General features: G+C 41.4%; 2 non-coding genes across 2 annotated transcripts; both read left to right on the top strand.

Annotated features, from left to right (window-relative positions):
• The first annotated feature begins 1,617 nt into the window (after nucleotides 1–1,617).
• On the top strand, nucleotides 1,618–1,722 carry LOC142438284 (U6 spliceosomal RNA). Its single transcript, XR_012782689.1, has one exon. It is a non-coding gene; the product is annotated as a U6 spliceosomal RNA (small nuclear RNA).
• A 693-nt stretch (nucleotides 1,723–2,415) lies between these two features.
• On the top strand, nucleotides 2,416–2,488 carry TRNAK-UUU (transfer RNA lysine (anticodon UUU)). Its single transcript has one exon. It is a non-coding gene; the product is annotated as a tRNA-Lys (tRNA).
• Nucleotides 2,489–6,000: the final 3,512 nt, after the last annotated feature.

Genomic DNA, 6,000 nt, shown 5'->3' on the forward strand with positions numbered 1-6,000 from the left:
GGAGGTCCCTGGACTGTCTAAAAGTCCTGGGTCCTCCAATACCTTCAGGACCAGGGGTGTGAGGAGCGATACTGGGAGAGTGGAGGGTGAGTGGGTTGGAAAGGGGGAACTGATTACAAGGATCCACATGTGACCTTCTCCCTGGGAGAGGGACAGCAGAGAAGGGGGGGAAGGGAGACTCCGGATAGGGCAAAATATGACAAAATAACAATCTATAAATTATCAAGGGCTCATGAGGGAGAGGGGAGCGGGGAGGGAGGGGGAAAAAAAGGGGGACCTGATGCAAAGGGCTTAAGTGGAGAGCAAATGCTTTGAGAATGATTAGGGCAAAGAATGTATGGATGTGCTTTATACAATTGATGTATGTATATGTATGGATTGTGATAACAGTTGTATGAGCCCCTAATAAAATGTAAAAAAATAAAAAGAAAGTAAAATAATTTTTTAAAATTAAAGTCCTAGGTCCTCCCTTGAAAGGACTCCAACTTAGGCCCAAATGGTGTTTCCTTCCTGGAGCAAGCCATCTGACAACAAACACCCTCCTTTGCTCATTTTCTTAAGTGACATTTCTAAATGTCTAAGGCAAGAAAAGTCACACCTGGGTGCCAATTTTGCTTGCCTTCTCCGGTGTTAAAAACATCAAGCAACAGCAGAAGACAGGATAGTGGACTGAGACCTTCTAAAATTAAAACATTCATGTGCATCAAAGGCTTTATTTATTTTTTAATGTAAGGAGAGACCACAGACTGGGCAAAAAAAAATGGCAATGGTATACATATGATAAAGGGCTAAAATTTATAAAAAGCTGAACCACCCCAATTAAGAAAAAGATGGAAAGTCTAGCTTTTAAATGAGCAGGAGACATGAATGGACAGTAAACAAATATATGGAAAAAGTCCTCCAATCACAAGCCTTAGAAGAAATGGAAACAATGATGAGATTCTACTTCATTCTGGCAGTGATCGCAAAGGTCAGACAGACACACACACACAGAGAAAATAAGCTAGAGAGGGTGTGGAGAGATTGGAACTTAAGCAACTGTGTGGAAAGTGGTTTGGTGCTTTCTCAAGGAAATAGGAATAGAAATAGCATATGACCCAGCAATCTCTACTCAAATATAACCTTAAAAAAAAGAAACAAACAAACAAAAGACAAATAGATACATGGTCACCCATTTTTATCTTTACACTATTCACAATATTTAGAAATGGAAACAGCCAAAATGCCTGCCGGGGAGGCCTGGATAAACACGTACATACAATAGAATACTATGCACGCTTAAAGAATGCTAACGAGACTGTCCAGCACCTTATGACTTGGACAGATTTGCAAAATATTATGCTGAGCAAAACCTATCAGTTTCATAAAGACCAATATTGTATGAGACCACTATTCATTCCCAAAGAAGGAAAATGCCTTTCATTCCCAAAGAAGCAGATCCGCTAGGATGAGGAGGGAGGAGGGAAAAGAGGGGGAAGAAAATAAATCAATAAATTTGATTGAATAAAAAGATATACAGAGAGTAATACACATAATTAGAAACATAGATACTAACATAGATACACAGGTAAACAGATAATAGCAGATAAAATAATTAAAAATAAGAGAAAAGGCTGAGCTTGCTTCAGGAAGACAGATAATAACATTGAAACGACACAGGTAAAATTAGCATGACCCCTCAACAAGGATACCATAGTTGTTTGCAAAGTGGTGTAGATTAGTGGTATAGTGCATGCTTTGCATGTACGAGGTTACTGGTTCAATCCCTGGCACTTCCCCTTTCTTTACACCGGCCGACTTAGCTAAATTCTTGTTGTATGAAAAATAAAGCCGATCCCTTTTAGTGTTCTTCCATTTCTACTCGCTGGGGCTTGCCAAAAGGAAGACAATAAGGAAGAGAAAGAAAAGAAATGGGCAGCCAGCGGAAAGCAAGAAGCCTGCGCCCACACCTTCGCATTGCTTGTCGTTAGCATCTCACTGAAGAGCAGGACACAAGATAAACGCAGAGAGAAGAGAAAGCGAGAGGGCCCTTGGAAGCTCCCCTTAGCCCAGGCCGGAGAAAAGCCTCCAGTTGACTCCCCTGCCCCCACCTCCTCCCAAGGAGCCCTGCTGGCGCTATGGGTTTGTGAGTCTATGGTAATGGGACTGGATAGAGGATGGTACTGAGGACTTAGGAAAAGAGCCACATTGGGGAAGGCATTTGTCCCAATCCCAGCAAAAGAGTTCAGTGGGCGGTCATTTTATTGGGGAAGAAAAAACACTTATCGGCTGTTATTAGTTTGACCATGTAAATTCTATGTGCACGCGACTATTTGTTTGTTTTTAATACTTTTATGCTACCTTGAAATACAAAAGTAAAATTAACAATGTATCTTTGTTTGACAGCCTGAAACACATTGGACAAGAAATGCATGAGCCCGGATAGCTCAGTCGGTAGAGCATCAGACTTTTAATCTGAGGGTCCAGGGTTCAAGTCCCTGTTCGGGCGGAAATGCCTGCCTTTTCTTTGCTTTGTACTCCTTCATCCAAAAACCACACTTGGCATTTGTGGTAGAACACGAAGGCATAGATTTGGTATGATGAGTTCCCGGTTTTGCTTGAAACGCACAAAAGGGATGGAGTTTTTAAAAAATAAAGCCAGTTCTAAAATTGATGTTGTAATGATTGTACCATTCTTCTTGATATGCTTGAACTATTTTGAGTTGTATAATAGGTAAATTATGGGCCAATAAGACTTGATGGGGAGGAGGGCATGTGGGGGGGGGAACAGGATTAAGTTCTCAGAAACCCATACCAACTTTTCTTATAAGGTCACTGTGAGATTCAACCCCATGGCAGTAAGCTTTTTGGTATAGGGTATTTAAATAAAGATGTTTTAAAATACACCGTAATAATAATAATAAAGCCAGTGTCCTTTCTCCTGTCCATGAGATCCTTGGAGATATCTTTCACCAAGGTACAGGAAAAGAGCGCTCTTCTGCTTGTGGACACACTTATTTTTGCTGTGTGTGAGTTGGACAGCCTTGATTGGGAAAGGAATTGGGATTTGAACCCGAGGGCCATAGCGTACCCTACTAATTCAAGGTGATGTCTCATGAAAGAAGCTGGCAAGCACAGTGATTTCTGAGACCGGAATTTTGCAGAGATCCCCTGGTTGCTAATGTTGTTGTTGTTGTTAGTTCAGTTGAAGAGGAAGAGTAAACAGTGCGAGTTGGACGAGGTCCTTTGTGATTGGAAGTTAAGAACTCATTAATGGAATGTGTAGAAAGTGCGGAAAACGCATTAGCATGATCTGGGTTTAACTAGACCTTGAGGTAAAGTACTACTAGGGTGGTAGCCAGTGTTTCTAGTGAATTATTAGTCTATATGGTGACTGGTGCAGACTCGATTTCAAGTGGACTTATGAATCACTGACATGGATGGATTTTAAAAATTTTTTATTTCTGTTTGCCTTCAGCTATGCCTCAAAACATATTTCATGGATTTTTGTCAGAAGAGCCGGTCTTTCTTTACATGGTATTAATTCACAGCTGAGGGATAAACTCTTACATTATCTGAAGGATTTGCCATTTTATTCAGAAGACAGAACATGCCCATGCCTAATACATTTTATTCACAAAATCCCTTAACATATCATGTATATATCTGCACCAGCTATACGCTGAAGAAAAGTAAAAACAAACTGAGCAGTGCTTTGTAAGGAGTTTTGGATAGGAAAACGTGTTAGAATATCATTTGGGTATATAGGAACGTAATCGCACACTCTGTATCCTGGAACGTATGCACGGCTAGAACCTCCATACAAATTGTCATGCCAAACCCTGGGGGATACTCCCTTGCAACTTGTGGCTGCTTTTAGCAGATTATGTTACATCAGACACATGACATGAACGCCAAAGTATATCATGAGTGCCAAACTGCTGAAAACACAACAAGCTGTCACTCAACCTTACCTATCACAGCAGGAAAGGAGGTCACAGGAAGGAAGGGTGTAAAGCTAAGAGTTTTTAGCTGTGTTTAAACGAATAGTGTAACTGGTAGAATGTAATATTTGTGAAGGATCACCATTCTCATCAGATATTTTATACCATATATCCATTTAATCAAACTTGCTAATTGTGCAATTCAAATGTTCTACACCCTATTTGCTTCTATATTCAGATCTAGAATTATGAGAATGTGACTGAAAATCATTTGCTATGGGGTTTAAACCCACCATCTGGTCCTCAAAAGAAAAATGAGGCATCTGCCTCTGTGAGATTTATTGGAAACCCTGTATAGGGTTACTACGAGTTGCAATGAACTTGATAGTGAGTTTTTATGGGCAAATATGGACTATACCATAATAGGTGTTACAAAATTTGGGTAATCATTTGTAAAAAACACTGTAGACTGAATTCTAAATGATACTGGAGAGTTATAAAACCAGAGCTTAAGAGTTCTTCCTGAAGGGATCAGTTATCAGGCATCAAAGAACAAAAATCATATCATTGGCTGCACACCTCCATGATATGATCGCTGAAGACAAACGGGTGCATAAGCAAATGTGGCAAAGAAAGCTGATGGTGCCCGGCTATCAAAAGAGATAGTGTCTGGGGTCTTAACAAGCAACCATCTAGCTCAGAAGCAACAAAGCCCACATGGAAGAAGCACACCAGCCTGTGCGATCATGAGGTGCTAAAGGGACCAGGTAAAAGACATCATGCAAAAAAATATATATGTGTGTGTGTATGTGTGTGTGTGTATACCATAGTGAATGAAGGGGGAAGTGCAGAGTGGAGACCCAAGGCCCATTTGTCGGCCACTGGACACCCCCTCACAGAGGGGTATAGGAGAGGAGATGGGTCAGTCAGGGTGCGAGGTAGTACTGATGAAGAACACAGCTTTCCCCCAGATCCTGGATGCTTCCTCCCCCCAACTACCATGATCTGAATTCTACCTTGCAGGACTGGATAGGGCAGAGGTTGTACACTGGTGCATATAGGAGCTGGAGGCACAGGGAATTCAGGGAGGATGATACCTACAGGACCAAGGGTGTGAGGGGCGATGCTGGGAGAGTGGAGGGTGAGTGGGTTGGAAAGGGGGAACACATTACAAGGATCCACATGTAACCTCCTCCCTGGGAGAGGGACGGCAGAGAAGGGGGGGAAGGGAGAGACCAGATAAGGCAAGATATGACAAAATAACAATCTATAAATTATCAACGGCTCATGAGGGAGGGGGGTAGTGGGGAGGGATGGGGGGACAAAAAGAGGACCTGATGCAAAGGGCTTAAGTGGAGAGCAAACGCTTTGAGAGTGATTAGGCCAAAGAATGTACAGATGTGCTTTATACAATTGATGTATGTATATGTATGGATTGTGATAAGAGTTGTATGAGCCCCTAATAAAATGTAAAAAAAATAAATTAAATAATTTTAAACGACTTTGGGGTAGGGAATGCCACTTTAATTATGATCCAAAATACAAAATTCTATAGACAAAAATAGTAATAAATTTGACCTCAAGAAAACTTTTGAAATAGGGGTGTAAGCATAGTTAATATTTCTTCAGTATATTTACCTTCCCCCCCCTTCTAAGTGTGCTGCAGTAAGCACTTATTATTGAATAATCCAAGAAATAAAGGAAAATAAGAACTCCAACATGACAAAATACCAAAAGGAAAGCCCAAACAAATTTCAGAATGGAAAATGATGATGCACTGACCTCCACCATTTGCCTGTCAGTTATTCACACTGTGGTCGCTTGCATGTGGCTGTGACACTGGACGCTACTTTTCCTGTATTTCAAATACCAGCAAGGTCACCCAAGGTAAACAGGCTTCAGCGGAGCTTCCAGACTAAGGCAGACTATGAATAGGGACTATGGTGTCAACATCGAACGAACTGGCCACTGAAAAACTTAGGAACAGCAGCAGCACCCTGTGCAGGTTCTGGACATTGCCAGACAGAGTGCTGGAACATGAACTCCTCAGGCTGGAAGCTACTTCAACTCTGACGGA

Source organism: Tenrec ecaudatus, chromosome 1 (genome assembly GCF_050624435.1).
Source record: "Tenrec ecaudatus isolate mTenEca1 chromosome 1, mTenEca1.hap1, whole genome shotgun sequence".
NCBI classification, from domain to species: domain Eukaryota; kingdom Metazoa; phylum Chordata; class Mammalia; order Afrosoricida; family Tenrecidae; genus Tenrec; species Tenrec ecaudatus.